The 20,221-nt window shown below is 40.4% G+C and overlaps 1 non-coding gene across 1 annotated transcript; it reads left to right on the top strand.

Moving 5' to 3' along the window:
• The first annotated feature begins 9,585 nt into the window (after nucleotides 1–9,585).
• On the top strand, nucleotides 9,586–9,693 carry LOC112713407 (small nucleolar RNA R71). The gene has a single exon (XR_003158379.1). It is a non-coding gene; the product is annotated as a small nucleolar RNA R71 (small nucleolar RNA).
• The last annotated feature ends 10,528 nt before the right edge of the window (nucleotides 9,694–20,221 follow it).

The following is a 20,221-nucleotide window of genomic DNA, read 5'->3' as shown; positions in this document are numbered from 1 at the left end:
ATTTCTGCAATAGACCATTGGAAGCCTTACTCCTGTGATATGGGGTGAAGCATAAGGTTGCCACACCTTATCATCCCCAAACAAGTGGGCAAACAGAGATATCTAACCGAGAGTTGAAAAGGATTTTGGAAAAGACTGTGGGGATATCAAGAAAGGACTGGGCGAAGAAGCTAGATGATGCTCTTTGGACATACAAGACAGCCTTCAAAACACCAATTGGAATGTCCCCATATCAACTGGTGTATGGTAAGGCTTGTCACTTGCCATTAGAGTTGGAGCACAAGGTCTCCTGGGCCCTTAAAATACTGAACCTAGATAGCACTACTCCTGGTGAAAAAAGGGTCCTGCAGCTTCAAGAATTGGAAGAATTTAGATCTCAAGCCTATGAAAATACCAAGATCTATAAGAAAAAAGCAAAAAGGAGACATGATCTCAATTTGGTACCCAGAAGTTTCAAAGAAGGGCAACATGTGCTTCTCTACAACTCTAGACTAAAACTCTTTCCTGGGAAACTCAAATCAAGATGGTCATGACCCTTTCTAGTCACAAAAGTCTCACCTTATGGACACATAGAAATAATGGAAGAAGGCTCAAAGAGAAGGTTCACTGTGAATGGACAAAGACTCAAACACTACTTGGGCAGCATGGGGGAGACCCCCAAACAGAAGTACAACCTCAACTAAGGAAAGAATCGTCGAGCTAGCGACGCTAAAAAAGCGCTTTGTTGGGAAGCAACCCAACCTGAGGTAATTCTCTTTTCATAAGTCTTCCAATAAAAAAATTTCAAGTTGCATTCTTTATAGTGTGAGGAACTAAGTTTGGTGTTACACACCAAAAATAATTCATGGGTGAATATAGGGCTCTAAGTTTGATGTTCCACCAAAACTCCAGCTGAAGAGTGCATTGCAACCCTTAGTGATAAAGCATTCCTCTAGCAATTAGAGAAACTTACTTGATAGAGGCTTAACCTCTAAGATATAGACTATTTTTTTTAGCTCATAGTTGTTTCTTAATAAAAAGCACACAAGGTTCTTACATGCATCCAATTTGTCAAGTTAGCAAAGAACTAAGTTTGGTGTTCACACACCAAGTTAAGTTCTGAAGCTCACAAGCACACATGCATGCTAACCCTTTTCCAAGTGTTTGGAGAACAAGCAACTTTTAATAGTGTTGCAGGAATTCAATCAATCTCAGGGAATGAGCATACCCCATCATCCAAGGAAACAGACAGGGATGCAAATATTAGGACGAGAATACCAAGGAAGATATCATGAGGTTGTTTCAACCCATCTCGAACTGCAAAACTCTAAGTGAAAAATGATTGAATAGAACCTGCATCTTTTACTTGTTCCTCTTTATTCACATCTAAATGTACTAGCTTAATGTCTTGAATGTTCACTTTCATATTTCTTACTTGTATGCTTGTCTCTTTAAATTAATCAAAAAGAAAATGTTATGAAAAGAACAAGAGTGGGGTTATTTTGTGAAGTGCATTCTGAATGTTTGTGGTAGGATGATTAGTAAGCTAAGTTGGTTCACCAAATAAGGAAAGAAAGCAACTATCTATCCTAAGTCCTATGTTTGAGACACACCCTTTGAGACTAACTAAACAATAAGATCCCAATAAGAAAAGAGAAAGAGCAATAAAAGAGAAAAAGAAAGAAACACAATAAGAAACAATGCTAGGCATCAAGGGTTTCAAATTAAGGCATGTGTCTGTGGTGTGTATGTACAAAGGATATACTTGGATGAATAAGCTCTTAGGGGTGCATTATCACTTGGTAACTTGGATTAACTAATCCAGGATTATCAGCTGAAAGTCCACTATCAAGAGTAACCTTTTCTACAGGACACTTAGTAACCCAAAGAGGTGCTGGCACCAAGGTCTCAAGAAAGGAAAAATAACAAACCATATGCCTGTGGTGTGTATGTATGAGGGAAAGAGACTTGAGGGAGTAAGTCCTTAGGGGTATCTTAACACCTAGCACCTTAAACCAACTGGTTTGGGAGTGTTGGCTGAAAGCTTATCATAAAGAGTCACCCTCTTACAAAGCACTTAGCAAAAAGAAAAATAAACTTTGAAAAAAAGGAAGGATCAATAAGAAAGAAGTCTCAAAGGATGCAATCAAGAAAGTGACTAAGGAGTTGTTAAAGGCTTGAAACCTAAAGGGAAAGAACCTAAGTTGCTATGCATGAAACCCCATAAACCAGGAATGCTACTTCTATTTTATCTTCTTGTTCTTTCATTTCATTCTTCTTATGCTTCAGTACTTGCTTAGGGACAATCAAGCTTTAAGTTTGGTGTTGTGATGCCAGGGCATCTAGGTCAGTTTCACTGACCTTTTCTTTACTGTTTTAGGGTAGTTTCACGCATTTTCTTAGTGAATAAGGCAAGTTTTGGATGAAAATACACTCACACCTTGATTCAAGCAACTATTGTGAACTTTGCATGATTTCATGAGAATTTTGCTAGAATTGCATGATAAATTGATGATGCATAATCTCATGACTTTGGCTAGAGCTTTGATGCACTTTAATTGCTTGATTTCAGGGCAAAGGAAGCAAGGAAGAACCACGTTAGTATTCACGTTAACCTAGTTAACGTGAACACTAACGTGGAATGGTAAAAAGCTTGCAACGTTAATGAGAAAAGTAATCACCAATAACACCTGCGAAGCCATCCATAGCTCATGTTACTTGCCACGTTAACTAAGTTAACGTGGTAGTTAACGTAGAAGCAAAAGGGAACTCCAACGTTAAGAGAAAATGTGAACACCAATAACGTTTTCCTCCAACGTTAGTGGTAAAAGTGAACACCACTAACGTTGGAAAACTTGGCAATGATCCACGTTAAGAGTCACGTTAACTTAGTTAACGTGAACTCTAACGTGGAAGAGTAAAACAAAAGCCAATGTTAGTGATACTCACTTTTGTCAGTAACATTGGACCAACTAGCATTGCCTACGTTAAATTTCACGTTAAAACCATTAACGTGAATGTTAACATGGAGTTGAGATCAAAGAGCCAACGTTAGTGACACTCACTTTTGTCACTAACGGTGGAAGATGGCATCACTACTATGTTAAGAGCCACATTAACTTAGTTAACGTGAGTTCCAACGTAGAAAATTTGGGCATTTGGAGCGTTAGTGACAAAGGTGAGTGTCACTGACGCTCTCGAAGGTGAAACACACCTACATTAAGAGTCACATTAGCTACACTAACGTGAACTCTAACGTAGGAACAAAAGGCATCAAGCAACGTTAATGGGAAAAGTGATTCCCATTAACGTTCGCGAACGGGTATAAGCCAACGTTATTGGGAAAAGCGAGTCCCAATAACGTTGGCCAAAATTTGAGAAAGCAACGTTAGTGGTCACTGGTGCACGAAATTGTGATCATCAATGGTGCCATCAACATGGTACGCTCAATTGCAATCTCAACTCTTTATCACAACTTCGCACAACTAACCAGCAAGTGCACTGGGTCGTCCAAGTAATAAACCTTACACGAGTAAGGGTCGATCCCACGGAGATTGTTGGTATGAAGCAAGCTATTCTCATCTTGTAAATCTCAGTCAGGCAGATTCAAATGGTTATGAATGATTTATGAATAAAGCAAAAAATAAAGATAGAGATACTTATGTAATTCATTGGTGAGAATTTCAGATAAGCGTATGGAGATGCTTTGTCGCTTCCGTCTCTCTGCTTTCCTACTGTCTTCATCCAATCCTTCTTACTCCTTTCCATGGCAAGCTATATGTTGGGCATCACCGTTGTCAATGGCTACAGTCCCGTCCTCTCGGTGAAAATGTTCAACGCGCTCTGTCACAGCACGACTATTCTACTGTCGGTTCTCGATCATGTCAGAATAGAATCCAGTGATTCTTTTGCGTCTGTCACTAACTCCCCACAATCGCAAGTTTAAAGCTCGTCACAGTCATTCAATCATTGAATCCTACTCAGAATACCACAGACAAGGTTTAGACCTTCCGGATTCTCTTGAATGCCGCCATCAATTCTAGCTTATACCACGAAGATTCCGATTAAGGGATCCAAGAGATATCCACTCAATCCAAGGTAGAACGGAGGTGGTTGTCAGGCACACGTTCATAGGTGAGAATGATGAAGAGTGTCATGGATCATCACATTCATCAAGTTGAGGAACAAGTGATATCTTAGAACAAGAATAAGCTGAATTGAATAGAAGAACAATAGTAATTGCATTAATACTCGAGGTACAGCAGAGCACCACACCTTAATCTATGGTGTGTAGAAACTCCACCATTGGAAATACATAAGAACAAGGTCTAGGCATGGCCGAAAGGCCAGCCCCATGATCTAAGATAGCATAAGACTACTCAAAGATAGCTACCAAGATGAGAATACAATAGTAAAAGGTCCTATTTGTAGAGAACTAGTAGCCTAGGGTTTACAAAGATGAGTAAATTACATAAAAATCCTCTTCCGGACCCACTTGGTGTGTGCTTGGGCTGAGAGTTGAAGCATTTTCGTGTTGAGACTTCTCTTGGAGTTAAACGCCAGCTTTTGTGCCATTTTGGGCGTTTAACTCCCTTTCTTGTGCCAATTCCGGCGTTTAACGCCAGGCAATCTTGAGCTGATTTGGAACGCCGGTTTGGACCATCAAATCTCGGGCAAAGTATGAACAATTATATATTGCTAGAAAGCCCAGAATGCCTAATTTCCAACGAAGTTGAGAGCGCGCCAATCGGCCTTCTGTAGCTCTAGAAAATCCACTTCGAATGCAAGGAGGTCAGAATCCAACAGCATCTGCAGTCCTTTTCAGCCTCTGAATAAGATTTTTACTCAGGTCCCTCAATTTCAGCTAGAAAATACCTGAAATCACAGAAAAACACACAAACTCATAGTAAAGTCCAGAAAAGTGAATTTTAACTAAAAACTAATAAAAACATAATAAAAACTAACAAAAACATACTAAAAACATACTAAAAACAATGCCAAAAACCGTATAAATTATCCGCTCATCACAACACCAAACTTAAATTGTTGCTTGTCCTTAAGCAACTGAAAATCAAATAAGATAAAAAGAAGAGAATATGCAATGAATTTCAAAAACATCTATGAAGATCAGTATTAATTAGATGAGCGGGGCTTTTAGCTTTTTGCCTCTGAACAGTTTTGGCATCTCACCTTATCCTTTGAAGTTCAGAATGATTGGCTTCTATAGGAACTCAGAATCTAGATAGTGTTATTGATTCTCCTAATTAAGTATGATGATTCTTGAACATAGCTACTTTATGAGTCTTGGCCGTGGCCCAAAGCACTCTGTCTTCCAGTATTACCACCGGATACATACATGCCACAGACACATAACTGGGTGAACCTTTTCAGATTGTGACTCAGCTTTGCTAGAGTCCCCAATTAGAGGTGTCCAAGGTTCTTAAGCACACTCTTTTTGCCTTGGATCACAACTTTATTTTTTTCTTTTTTCTTTTTCCTCCCCTTTTTTCATTTTTTTTTGTATTCACTGCTTTTTCTTGTTTCAAGAATCATTTTTATGATTTTTCAGATCCTCAGTAAGATGTCTCATTTTTCATCATTCTTTAAGAGTCAACATTCATGAACAACAAATTCAAAAGACAGATGCACTGTTCAAGCATACATTTAGAAGTCAAAAGTATTGCCACCACATCAAAATAATTAATTTGTTATAAAATTCAAAATTCATGCAATTCTTCTCTTTTTCAGTTGAGAACATTTTTCATTTAAGAAAGGTGATGGATTCATAGGACATTCATAACTTTAAGGCATAGACACTAAGACACTAATGATCATAAGAGACAAACATAGATGAACATAAGCATGAATTTTCGAAAAATAGGAAAATAAAGAACAAGGAGATTAAAGAACGGGTCCACCTTAGTGATGGCGGCTTGTTCTTCCTCTTGAAGATCTTATGGAGTGCTTGAGCTCCTCAATGTCTCTTCCTTGCCTTTGCTGCTCCTCTCTCATGAGTCTTTGATCTTCTCTAATTTCATGGAGGAGAATGGAATGTTCTTGGTGCTCCACCCTTAGTTGTCCCATGTTGGAACTCAATTCTCCTAGGGAGGTGTTGATTTGCTCCCAATAGTTTTGAGGAGGAAAGTACATCCCTTGAGGCATCTCAGGGATTTCATGATGAGTGAGATCTCTTGTTTGCTCCATCCTTTTCTTAGTGATGGGCTTGTCCTCTTCAATGAGGGTGTCTCCCTCTATGTCAATTCCGACTGAATAACAGAGGTGACAAATGAGATGAGGGAAGGCTAACCTTGCCAAGGTAGAGGACTTGTCCGCCACCTTATAAAGTTCTTGGGCTATAACCTCATGAACTTCTACTTCTTCTCCAATCATGATATTATGAATCATGATAGCCCGGTCTATAGTAACTTCGGACCGGTTGCTAGTGGAAATGATTGAGCATTGAATAAACTCTAACCATCCTCTAGCCACGGGCTTAAGGTCATGCCTTCTCAGTTGAACCGGCTTCCCTCTTGAATCTCTCTTCCATTAAGTGCCCTCTTCACAAATGTCAATGAGGACTTGGTCCAACCTTTGATCAAAGTTGACCCTTCTAGTGTAAGGGTGTTCATCTCCTTGCATCATGGGCAAGTTGAATGCCAACCTTACATTTTCCGGACTAAAATCTAAGCATTTCCCCCGAACCATTGTAAGTCAATTCTTTGGGTCCGAGTTCACACTTTGATCATGGTTCTTGGTGATCCATGCATTAGCATAGAACTCTTGAACCATTAAGATTTTGACTTGTTGAATGGGGTTGGTAAGAACTTCCCAACCTCTTCTTCGGATCTCATGTCGAATCTCCAGATATTCACTCTTTTTTAGTTTGAAAGGGACCTCGGGGATCACCTTCTTCATGGCCACAACTTCATAGAAGTGGTCTTGATGCACCCTTGAGATAAATCTCTCCATCTCCCATGACTCGGAGGTGGAAGCTTTTGCCTTTCCTTTCCTCTTTTTAGAGGTTTCTCCGGCCTTAGATGCCATAAATGGTTATGAAAAAACAAAAAGCAATGCTTTTATCACACCAAACTTAGAAGGTTTGCTCGTCCTCGAGCAAAAGAAGAAAGAAGAGAGTAGAAGAAGAAGAAATAGAGGAGATGGAGATGGCTTTGTGGTTCGGCCAAGGGGGAGAAGTGGTGTTTAGGTTGTGCGAAAATGAAGGAGTGGAGATGGGTTTATATAGGAGTGTAGAGGGGGTGTATGGTTTGGCTATTATGGGTGGGTTTGGGAGGAAAAGTGGTTTGAATTTGAATGGTGAGGTATGTGGGGTTTTATGAAGGATGGATGTGAGTGGTGAAGAGAATAGTAGGATTTGATAGGTGAGGGGTTTTTGGGGAAGAAGTGTTGAGGTGATTGGTGAATGGGTGAAGAAGAGAGAGTGGTGGGGTAGGTGGGGATCCTGTGGGTTCCACAGATCCTGAGGTGTCAAGAAAAATTCATCCCTGCACCAAGTGGCGAGCAAAAATGCTCTTTATGCCAATTCTGGCGTTAAACGCCGGGCTGGTGCCCATTTCTGGCATTTAACGCCAACTTCTTGCCCTTTCCTGGCATGTAACGCCAGTCTGGTGCCCCTTTCTGGCGTTAAACGCCCAGAATGGTGCCAGACTGGGCGTTAAACGCCCATTTACTGCCCTTACTGGCGTTTAAACGCCAGTAAGTTTTCCTCCAGGGTGTGCTGTTTTTCTTTCTGTTTTTCCTTCTATTTTTGCTTTTTCAATTGATTTTGTGACTTCCCATGATCATCAACCTATAGAAAACATAAAATAACAAAGGAAAATAGATAAATATAACATTGGGTTGCCTCCCAACAAGCGCTTTTTTAATGTCAGTAGCTTGACAGTGGTCTCTCATGGAATTTCACAGATACTTAGAGCAATGTTGGAACCTCCCAACACCAAACTTAGAGTTTGAATGTGGGGGTTCAACACCAAACTTAGAGTTTGGTTGTGGCCTCCCAACACCAAACTTAGAGTTTGACTGTGGGGGCTCTGTTTGACTCTATTTTGAGAGAAGCTCTTCATGCTTCCTCTCCATGGTTACAGAGGGATATCCTTGAGCCTTAAACACAAAAGATTCTTCATTCACTTGAATGATCAATTCTCCTCTGTCAACATCAATCACAGCCTTTGCTGTGGCTAGGAAGGGTCTGCCAAGGATGATGGGTTCATCTATGCACTTCCCAGTCTCTAGGACTATGAAATCAGTAGGGATGTAATGGTCTTCAATCTTTACCAGAACATCCTCTACAAGTCCATAAGCTTGTTTTCTTAAATTGTCTGCCATCTCTAGTGAGATTCTTACAGCTTGTACCTCAAAGATCCCTAGCTTCTCCATTACAGAGAGAGGCATGAGGTTTATGCTTGACCCTAGGTCACACAGAGCCTTCTCAAAGGTCATGGTGCCTAATGTATAAGGTATTGAGAACTTCTCAGGGTCCTGTCTCTTTTGAGGTAATCTCTGCCTAGTCAAGTCATCCAGTTCTTTGGTGAGCAAAGGGGGTTCGTCCTCCCAAGTCTCATTACGAAATAACTTGTCATTTAGCTTCATGATTGCTCCAAGGTACTTAGCAACTTACTCTTTAGTGACATATTCATCCTCTTCAGAGGAAGAATACTCATCAGAGCTCATGAATGGCAGAAGTAAATCCAATGGAATCTCTATGGTCTCAGTGTGAGCCTCAGATTCCCATGGTTCCTCATTAGGGAACTCATTGGAGGCCAGTGGACGTCCATTGAGGTCTTCTTCAGTGGCGATCACTGCCTCTTCCTCCTCTCCAAATTCGGCCATGTTGATGGCCTTACACTCTCCTTTTGGATTCTCTTCTGTATTGCTTGGAAGAGTACTAGGAGGGAGTTCAATAACTTTCTTACTCAGCTGACCCACTTGTGCCTCCAAGTTTCTAATGGAGGACCTTGTTTCAGTCATGAAACTTTGAGTGGTTTTGATTAGATCAGAGACCATGGTTGCAAAGTCAGAGTGGCTCTGCTTAGAATTCTCTGTCTGTTGCTGAGAAGATGATGGAAAAAGCTTGCCATTACTAAACCTGTTTCTTCCACCATTATTGTTGTTGAAACCTTGTTGAGGTCTCTGTTGATCCTTCCATGAAAGATTTGGATGATTTCTCCATGAAGGATTATAGGTGTTTCCATAGGGTTCTCCCATATAATTCACCTCTTCCATTGAAGGGTTCTCAGGATCATAAGCTTCTTCTTCAGATGAAGCATCCTTAGTACTGCCTGGTGCAGCTTACATTCCAAACAGACTCTGAGAAATCATATTGACTTGCTGAGTCAATATTTTGTTCTGAGCCAATATGGCATTCAGAGTATCAATCTCAAGAACTCCTTTCTTCTGATTTATCCCATTGTTCACAGGATTCCTTTTAGAAGTGTACATGAATTGGTTATTTGCAACCATTTCAATGAGTTCTTGAGCTTCTGTAAGCGTCTTCTTCAGATGAAGAGATCCTTCAGCAGAGCTATCCAATGACATCTTGAATAGTTCAGATAGGCCATCATAGAAGATCCCTATGATGCTCCATTCAGAAAGCATGTCAGAAGGACACTTTCTGATCAATTGTTTGTATCTTTCCCAAGCTTCATAGTGGGATTCACCTTCCTTCTGTCTGAAGGTTTAGACTTCCACTCTAAGCTTACTCAATTTTTGAGGTGGAAAGAACTTTGCCAAGAAGGCATTGACTAGCTTTTCCCAAGAGTTCAGGCTTTCTTTAGGTTGTGAGTCCAACCATATCCTAGCTCTGTCTCTCAGAGCAAAAGGGAATAGCATAAGTCTATAGACCTCAGGGTCAACCCTACTGGTCTTGATAGTGTCACAGATTTGCAAGAACTCAGCTAAAAACTGATGAGGATCTTCCAATGGAAGTCCATGAAACTTGCAGTTCTGTTGCATTAGAGAAACTAATTGAGGCTTAAGCTCAAAGTTGTTTGCTCCAATGGCAGGGATAGAGATGCTTCTCCCATAGAAGTTGGGAGTAGGTGTAGTAAAGTCACCCAGCACCTTCCTTGCATTGTTGGCATTGTTGTTGTTTTCGGCTGCCATGTCTTCTTCTTGTTTGAAGATTTCTGTTAGGTCCTCTACAGAGAGTAGTGCTTTAGCTTCTCTTAGCTTTCGCTTCAAGGTCCTTTCAGGTTCAGGTTCAGCCTCAACAAGAATGCTTTTGTCTTTGCTCCTGCTCATATAAAAGAGAAGAGAACAAGAAAATATGGAATCCTCTATGTCACAGTATAGAGATTCCTTGAAGTGTCAGAGGAAAAGAAAAATAGAAAGAAGAGGTAGAAGAATTCGAACTTATCAAGAAAGATGGAGTTCGAATTGTGCATTGAGGAGGAGTGTTAGTCCATAAATAGAAGGATGTGAGAAGAGGGGAAGAAATTTTCGAAAATTAAAGAAAGAAATTTTGAAAATTTGATTGATGATTTTCGAAAACTAAGATTGAAAAAGAAATAAAGTGATTTTTGAAAAAGATTTTGAAATTAGAAATCAAAAAGATATGATTGAAAACTATTTTGAAAAAGATGTGATTAAGAAGATATGATTGAAAAGTTATAGTTTTGAAAAGATATGATTGAAAAATAATTTAAAAAAAAGATTTGATTTTTTAAAATTAATGACTTGGCTAACAAGAAAAGATATGATTCAACATTAAACCTTTCTCAACAGAAAAGGCAACATACTCGAAATGTTGAATCAAATCATTAATTATTAGCAAGTATTTTTAAAAATGGAAAGAAATCTATTTTGAAAAGATATGATTTGAAAAAGATTTGATTTTGAAAAATTATGAAAACTTGAAAAAAATTTGCATTAAAACAAAATCTTCCCTCTTGTGCCATCCTGGCGTTAAACGCCCAGAATGGTATCCATTCTGGCGTTTAATGCCCAAAATGATACCCTTTTGGGTGTTAAACGCCCAGCCAGGTGCCCTGGCTGGCGTTTAAATGCCAGTTTTCCTTCCTCACTGGGCGTTTTGAACGCCCAGTTTTTTCTGTGTAATTCCTCTGCTGTATGTTCTGAATCTTCAATTCTCTGTATTATTGACTTGAAAAGACACAAATTAAAAATTTTTTTGGGTTTTTAATGATGAAGAATAATCAAAATGCAACTAAAATCAAATAAACAATGCATGCAAGACACCAAACTTAGAAGTTTGTATACTACTGACACTAACAAATTGAGAATGCATATGAAAAACAATAGAACACTCAAGACATGAGAATTTAAAGATCAGAGCAAGGAAATCATCAAGAACAACTTGAAGATTAACGAAGACACATGAATGAATTCAAAAATGCAAGAAGAATAGAAATATGCAATTGACACCAAACTTAAAATGAGACACTAGACTCAACAAGAAACATAAAATATTTTTGGTTTTTATGATTTTGTAATTTTTTTGTGCTTTTTCAAAAATTATATCGAAAAGAAAATAAAGAGATTCAAAATTTTTAGTAAGAATTCCAGGAATCATGCAATGTTAGTCTAAAGCTTCAGTCTAAAGGAATTAGACATGGCTAGCCAAGCTTAAGCAGGACATTGCATTCAAGAGCTAAATTGATGAAGATCAATCAGCTTTGGTGATGATAAGAACATCACCTTGAAACACTAGAATTCATTCTTAAAAATTCTGAAGAAAAATACCTAATCTAAGCAACAAGATGAACCGTCAGTTGTCCAAACTCAAACAATCCCCGGCAACGGCAGCTTAAATTCACTCATTTTCTCTAAATAAACAAGTCCTTTTATGAGTTTTGTTTCCATGCATGATGATATCAAGGAACATGTTAATTCTAGCCAAATTCATGCAAATGATTTAAGGAATGCATATATGAATGAGTATGAATGAATCTCATGAAATTTATTGCTTGAATTGGTAAGACTTTGAAGCTATTTCCCTTGTTGATGATAGGTGATGAAACAAGGAAGCATGGAAGCAAGAATGATGCAAGCTGGGCAAAGTTGGCGTTGCCAACTTGGGATTGGCGTTGCCAACTCCACAACACAAGGCAAGCTTGGTCCTGGAAGCAACCAAGGAGCAAAGTTGGCGTTGCCAACTTGAGGTTGGCGTTGCCAACTCCACAACACAAGGCAAGCTTGGTCCTGGAAGCAACCAAGGAGCAAAGTTGGCGTTGCCAACTTGAGGTTGGCGTTGCCAACGCCACACACAACCACACCAAGCAAGCTTGGCAACCCTGGAAGCAACCAAGGAGCAAAGTTGGCGTTGCCAACTTGAGATTGGCGTTGCCAACGCCACACACAACCACACCAAGCAAGCTTGGCAACCCTGGAAGCAAAGTTGGCGTTGCCAACTCTAGAACCAAGTTGCCAACGCCCACACAAGCAAGGAACTTGGCCCTGGAAGCAAGGTTGGCGTTGCCAACTCTAGAACCAAGTTGCCAACGCCACACACAAGACACAAGCAAGGAACTTGGCCCTGGAGGAAGCAAAGTTGGCGTTGCCAACTTGAAGCTGGCGTTGCCAACGTCCACCCAAGCAATCTTAGAGAGCTAATTTGGAGCCTCGAGCACGTTGCCAGCCTAGAGATGAGGGGCGTTTTTGAGGACAACGCAGGCTAACAACGCCAAACAATCAAGCTTGGCCCTGGAAGAGAAGGAGCTGGCGTTGCCAACTCAAGATGGGCGTTGCCAACGCCACACAACCAAGCAACAAATGGAGCCCTGGAAGAAAAGGAGCTGGCGTTGCCAACTCAAGAATGGCGTTGCCAACGCCACACAAGAATACTTGGCTAGGCACCAAGTCTTGGTGCCAACCAAGTTCCAAACGCCCACCTGCCGTGCCAACCAAGTTCCAAACGCCCACCTGCCGTGCCAACCAAGTTCCAAACGCCCAAATGCCGCACCACTCACGTTGCCAACGCTAGATGGGCGTTGCCAACGCCAACTTACCAAAACAAGGCAGCCTGAACATGTCCACTTCAATGGAAGATATCTTGAGCTACAGAGATCCAAATTGAGTACTTCCAGTTGCGTTGGAAAGCTAACATTCAGAGCTTTCCAACCATATATAATAGTCCATGGTGGAGCACAAGATTGGAGCCAAACCAGAGTCATCTTTAGGCCCTAAAAACAAGAACATGAAGTGAAATTCAAGAAAGCTAGAGATTGGCCTTGGGGTGTGGGTCGAGCACGTTGCCAACGTGCCACAAGGGGGGCGTGTTTTGCAACAACGCCAGCCCCAAGTCCTTGCCTTAGGAGAGTGATGCACGGGCACGTTGCCAACTTGGGGTTGAGGGTGCGTTATTCACAACAACTTGGCAACAACTTGGCAGCTTGACCTTACCTTCTTTGAGGAACCATAACTTGAGCTAGGAAAGTCCAATTGAGGTGATTCCAGTGGCATTAGAAAATAGACATCAAGAGCTTTCCAATGATGTATGATAGTCCATATTGAAGCTGAAGGTTGACACTCAAATTCTGGGCTACATTTAGCATGAAAGTAAGGCCAAGAAGAGGAAAAGCAAGTTGTTGGCAACAACTTGGGCTAGCAACGCCCAAGTCTCATACTTCATGCCCAGGAAATTGTCCTGCACGTTGCCAATGTGCATTTGGCCTGGAGTTAGTGCCAATAACGCCCTCAATGGGCCAGAATTGGTGCCAACTTGCTCTACTTCCCCTATTCCTCACAAAGGCCAGAAACTTCATCAATTGAGCCAAGAATTCAACAAAGAGGAAGCCCATCTTGCTAACCCACTTGAAGATCTTTAGGACTAGTATAAATAGAGATTGAGTTTGTACTTTTAGGGGACTTTTACACTTTTGAATACTTTTCAACACTTAGAATTTTTAGCACTTTTACTTAGCTTATTGTGAGAATTTCGGGGTACTCTCCCGAAAAGCTCATCTTTGGTTTTCTCTTGGAATTTTCCTTCTTCATCTTCAAGTTTTAAGCACTTCATTCTTCTTCTTCATCATCTTCCTCTACACTTAGTTTAATTTTTGTTAATGGCATTTGTTGTTGAGATTGGAGCTATGATTCACTAAACCCCACTTTCATTAGGGGGAGGAGCTCTGTTGGTTGGAATGAATTGGTGAACCATTTTCTCTTTCTCAATTTTAGTGGTTGATCTAAAGAGGGAACTCTTGTTCTTCAAAGATTCAACCACCATCGAGAGAGGGGTTAATCTATATGAATTATGTGGTGAATTTGATGAATGAGCCACATAATTCAGTTTAGAGTTCAACCTTTCATGATTTCCTCAATCAATATACCTTGGTTAGTATGTGAGATGTAACTCTCCTTGGTTGAGATTTTGGAAATTGTGTGGCTGGATTAAAATTGAGCTTCATCTCTTCTCATGAACAATTAGATCACGAGAGTGGCAATTGGCTATGTTGAGAGAGATTGAATCACCAAGAGATTGGGATTCAATCACCCATTTGCCATGGATCTATACCCATGATTGAGGAAGATTTGACTAACATCAATTCATGAAAACTAACATCTCTGATCCCTAATGATCCTCTCTATCATTAATTCTCATTTCTTTTGCTTCTAGTTATTTGATTACCCATTTCCCAATCCCCTTCTACATTCTGTCTATTTACCACTCTTGTTATTTACATTCTGTTCATTTACTTCTTGCCATTTACTCTTATGTTCTTTAAATTTCTGCAACCTTTAATTCCTTGCAATTTATCTTTGATGTCATTTAAGTTTCTTGCACTTTAAGTTTCCGTCATTTACTTGCACTTTATTTCTTAATTTTAGTTCTTTACATTCTTGCCATTTAAATTCTTGCAATTATGTTCAAAAATCAAAATGCTCATGAAATTAAAACTATGTTTGCTTGACTAAATTTACCATTAGCTAAAGTTGCTTAATCTACCAATCTCCGTGGGATCGACCTCACTCTTAGTGAGTTTTATTACTTGATACGACCCGGTATACTTGCCGGTAATTACGTGAAATCTCATTTTTACGCATCAACGGCGCCAAAAACTTGGTGCACGAAATTGTGATCATCAATGGTGCCATCAACATGGTACGCTCAATTGCAATCTGAACTCTTTATCACAACTTCACACAACTAACCAGCAAGTGCACTGGGTCGTCCAAGTAATAAACCTTACGCGAGTAAGGGTCGATCCCACAGAGATTGTTGGTATGAAGCAAGCTATGGTCATCATGTAAATCTCAGTCAGGCAGATTCAAATGGTTATGAATGATTTATGAATAAAGCATAAAATAAAGATAGAGATACTTATGTAATTCATTGGTGAGAATTTCAGATAAGCGTATGGAGATGCTTTGTCCCTTCTGTCTCTCTGCTTTCCTACTGTCTTCATCTAATCCTTCTTACTCCTTTCCATGGCAAGCTGTATGTTGGGCATCACCGTTGTCAATGGCTACAGTCCCGTCCTCTCAGTGAAAATGTTCAACGCGCTCTGTCACAGCACGGCTATTCAGCTGTCGATTCTCGATCATGTCGGAATAAAATCCAGTGATTCTTTTGCGTCTGTCACTAACGCCCCACAATTGCGAGTTTGAAGCTCGTCACAGTCATTCAATGATTGAATTCTACTCAGAATACCACAGACAAGGTTTAGATCTTCCGGATTCTCTTGAATGCCGCCATCAATTCTAGCTTATACCACGAAGATTCCGATTAAGGGATCCAAGAGATATCCACTCAATCTAAGGTAGAACAGAGGTGGTTGTCAGGCACACGTTCATAGGTGAGAATGATGATGAGTGTCACTGATCATCACATTCATCAAGTTGAGGAACAAGTGATATCTTAGAACAAGAATAAGCTGAATTGAATAGAAGAACAATAGTAATTGAATTAATACTCGAGGTACAGCAGAGCTCCACACCTTAATCTATGGTGTGTAGAAACTCCACCAGTAGATTCGGTGGTATTCGCAATACTCTATCCAACTTCCTCCTCTCTTGTGTTTGATCGGGCGAGGGGGTGGGATGTTTTCAGTGTTGCATATCTCTCGGTAAATATCCACAAGGGACACCCGAAGATGGGTGTAGTTGTGGTACTTTCTGGATTTCTCAGCAGGTTGGTCTTCTTTTTTCTTGGACTCTTTATCCTTGTCCCGGGGTGGGTAGGAGAATCCGATCTTTGAGGTTTCTCCTAGTTGGGAGTTCTCCTCCATATTGATGTACTTTTCTGCCCGTTCTTGAACCTCATTAAGAGATGTTGGGTGCTTTTTGGATATGGAGTGCCTAAAGGGTCCTTCTCGTAGGCCGTTAATGAGCCCCATAATGATCACTTCTGTTGGAAGATTTTGTATGTCAAGGCATGCTTTATTGAATCTTTCCATGTAACTGCAAAGGCTTTCCCGATCTCCTTCTTTAATCCCTAGCAGGCTTGGAGCATGCTTGGTTTTGTCATTCTGGATAGAGAACTTGGCTAAGAACTTCTTGGCGAGGTCATCAAAGCTTGTGATCGACCTTGGTGGCAGGTTGTCAAACCACTTTATCGCCGTCTTGGTCAAGGTGGTCGGGAAGGCTTTGCAACGGGTCGCATCTGAGGCATCCGTGAGGTACATCTAGCTCCTAAAGTTGCTGAGGTGATGACTTGGGTTAGACGTACCGTCGTATGGAGTCATGTCAGGGCTTTGAAGTCCTTCGGGACTTTAGCCTTTATGATTTCTTTCGTGAACGAGTCTTGGTCCTTGTGGGGACTATCCTTGCGGTTGGACCGAGCAGTTTTAGTTTTGAGATCAGCTTCGAGCTTTAAGAGTTTGTCTTCCAACTCTCGACGCCGTCTTGTTTCTCTCCGGAGATCTCGCTCGGCTTCGCACTGACCTTTAGCTTCTTGTTCGAGCTGCTTGAAGCAATCCTGCTATTCACGAATGGTATCTAAAATTTTTGTGTTCTGAGTCTACTTGTCTCCCTTGGATTAGTGTGCGTCCTTTGGGGAGTTTGGTGTGGCATTTATGTTCTTAAGGGCATTCCTTCTTCTAATCCTGAGTTGTGGTCGTTGGCAGGGTTGTTTGCCATGGTGATGGGATGACTTCCAGGTTCCTCGGCAACGGCGCCAATGTTTCGTGGGTTACCAGAAACTTTGAGGTCGATCTCAGACGAGATCTTCTGGTGTGATCGGAGCTACCGTGTCCCACTTGTTTGGAGCTTGAGATGCGGCTAGACCTTGATCACCGGGGGGTGGTGGTACCTGCAAGAGACTCTGATGCTTAAGTTAGTATGGGCTTTATGCAAGTTTTTTTTGTAGAATTGGAGTATATGTTATACCTGGGTGCTCCAGTGTATTTATAGTTGTGTGGAGTGACCTTCCTTGAGATAAGTTTGTTATCTTATCTTATCTTTTGTGGGTGAGATCACCTATCTTTTGGCCAGCCACCTTCAGGTGGGCTGCGATCCTCTGCTTTGGGCCTATTCGAGCCTCTATGGCGATTTGACTGAACTCTTTAGGAAGATGTCGGTGACGAGCCAACCTTATAAGAGTTCAATCGTTTTGTCTTCGTCCAACCCAGACCCTATAACTCGGTCCAGGGTATGAACACCCTTCTTCATCGATCTTTTAGATATTTATTAAAGTCCTTGACCAATCAGACTCAAGAGGAAATTCCGCGTGTGCTAATCTTCAAGCAACTGTTTCTGCTTTGTATAACGCGAGTAAAGACTAAAAATCAACTTCAAATAACTTTTATTCCTTGACTGAGTACATCGAATAGTTCCTGTTTCTAATCTCTCAACAGTCCCTTCTCGATACACCCTCCATTCCTCGAAATAAACTCCATTGCATTTCGAGTACCGCATTTTCGAAACCAAATATTTTCGATCAACAAATTGCCCCTTTAGGATTAACATGTTTTCCAATATTATGTAAGGATGAAATACTTAATCCTATCTCATTTAATTCTGCAACTATAATCAATAAATTTGATTTAAATAAAATTTATTAATCTTTCATTTATTTGTGCCCACGATGGCACGTTTCCCATTACTAACTGTTTCTATTTCTCCCACTTCATCTTCTCAAAGAAGCTTTTAATTTCAAATTTGAAAAAATGAAATATGAAGCGGTAGCGTTATTCACCTCTTTTATCTTCACTTAAAAAATCCTCACCGTTACACAACGTTAACCTTCCGTCTCCCATCTTTCACCTTTCTTCTAAAAAAAACTTGTTGCCAATCCTTTCTGAACTTACTCGTGCAAACTTCTCACTCCATAACTTAATCAATCACTAGGATTTTCTTTACATACTCATCAATGGCTTCCCCTTCTGTTCCCAAAAATTTATTTGCCCAAGACAAAGGTAAACACATCACAAACGAAACCTTCGAGCAATCTAATTTGAAGGTATTAAATTGATTCAATGATGTTATCATTGAAGACCTTAAGAATCTGCCAACTGACAAAAGGATTCTCATCTCCTTCACTGTCGATGACAACACTTGCTGCTTTGTTGGTCTTTTACAAACTCTGAAACAAACTGAAGAGAGTGCTCATTTTTTCCCTAGTGTGAGGGAGAGGATCTGCTTATTAACCAAGACTTTTTCATTGTCCCTTTTATCAACCACAAAAAACCTTTCAGAAACAACCCTAAAATCACCTCCCAAAATGCTGACTTTCTTGCCTGTTATCAATGCCTTAAACCAGAAGAAAGTGAACCTTGGAAAGCGTAGGGTATCCATGACCTTCTTCATTTTTTTCATTTCACACCGACTATTCATCATTGGATGATTGAAGTTGCATTTTATTTTTGGAATAAAACCACAAACAATTTTCATCTTCCTTGTGGTATGGTAAGGCCCACACTCTTAGATGTTGCTACTATCACTAGGGTCTCGATAAACAACCTGATGCACGAAAACTTGTCTCTCAACAAATTTCCCTTCGGCAAGTATACCGAATTGTCGTCAAGTAAAAACTCACAATAGAGTGAGATCGAATCCAACAGGGATTGATAGGTCAAGCAACTTTAATTGGAAGAATGTGCTAATTGAGCTAAACAGAAATTGAGTTGAGAATTGCAGAAAATTAAATGGCACGAAAATAAAGTGCAAAAATTAAATTTCAGAATCTCAAATGGGGATTTGGGGAGATGAACATGGAAATAAAGGGCAGAAAGTAAAGAGAATGGGTAAGGTCAGAGATGGGGGATTCATTGGGCTTAGGAGATGTTGCATTCTCCGTATCAAGTTCATTCTCATCTCTTCCTCAATCAATGCATTCATTGATCTCCTTGGCAATCTTAAGTGATTGGATCCCAATTCCTTGGCAATCCAATCTCTCTAAGCTAGAACAATTACCCAATTCCTTGATTTAATTGCTCATGGGAAGAGATAAAGTATGGTCACTGATTATACCATATGTATTTCCAAATCAAAGTGTTAGGAGGATTACATGTCACTATATCCATCCAAACCCATATCTGGTCCAACATGAGAAAGAGGAGATCTAATTATGGAGATTTTCTTTTCCAAGACAACCAACCAATTGAATTAAGATTGAAAGCTTTCTAGTAAATCAAGAGAAAAGAAAGAAGAAGAAGAATGAAAACTATAATTGATCCATCAAATTACAATAGAGCTCCCTAACCCAATGTGCGGGGTTTAGTTTTTCATGGCTCTGGAAATGGAAAATGGTAGGAAAGAGTACATGCTTTCTGTTCCGGGGGTTTATCTGAAACTCTAGGTCGATCTCGGATGAGATCTTCTGTGCTGGTTGGGGATGTTGTGTCCGACTTGGTGATGGTGCTGATCCCTCGTCCCAGAGGGTGGGGGGTACCTGCAAGGGACTCTGATGCTTAAGTTAGCAAGGATCTTAAGCAGGTATTGAGTAGAATCAGAGTATGAGTTATACCTGGGTACTCCAGCGTATTTATAATAGTGTAGAGTGACCTTCTTAGATAAGATAAGTTAGTTATCTTATCTTTATCTTTTATCTTTTGAGTGAGGTCATCTTATCTTCAAGGGAACCGCCTTTATCTCTACGAGCTTGGGCTACCCTTGGATTCGAGACGTGTTCCTCTGTTTGGGCCCTTTATTGGGCTTTCCTGTGACTTGGCCGAGCTCTTTGAGAAGAGGTCGGGTCGTCCTGACCTGAAGAGGTCTGTCGCTTTGTCTGTAGAACATTCCGGGTCGGAGAGCTCGACCCAGGGTATGAACAGTGCCACTGCTTGAGCTTGGTCTTTATTTGGAGGTTGAGTCTTAGTTTTTAGGA

Source organism: Arachis hypogaea, chromosome 9 (assembly GCF_003086295.3).
Source record: "Arachis hypogaea cultivar Tifrunner chromosome 9, arahy.Tifrunner.gnm2.J5K5, whole genome shotgun sequence".
Taxonomy (NCBI): domain Eukaryota; kingdom Viridiplantae; phylum Streptophyta; class Magnoliopsida; order Fabales; family Fabaceae; genus Arachis; species Arachis hypogaea.
The sequence above is the reverse complement of the archived record's forward strand: the minus strand, read 5'-3'. Positions and strand labels throughout refer to the sequence as shown.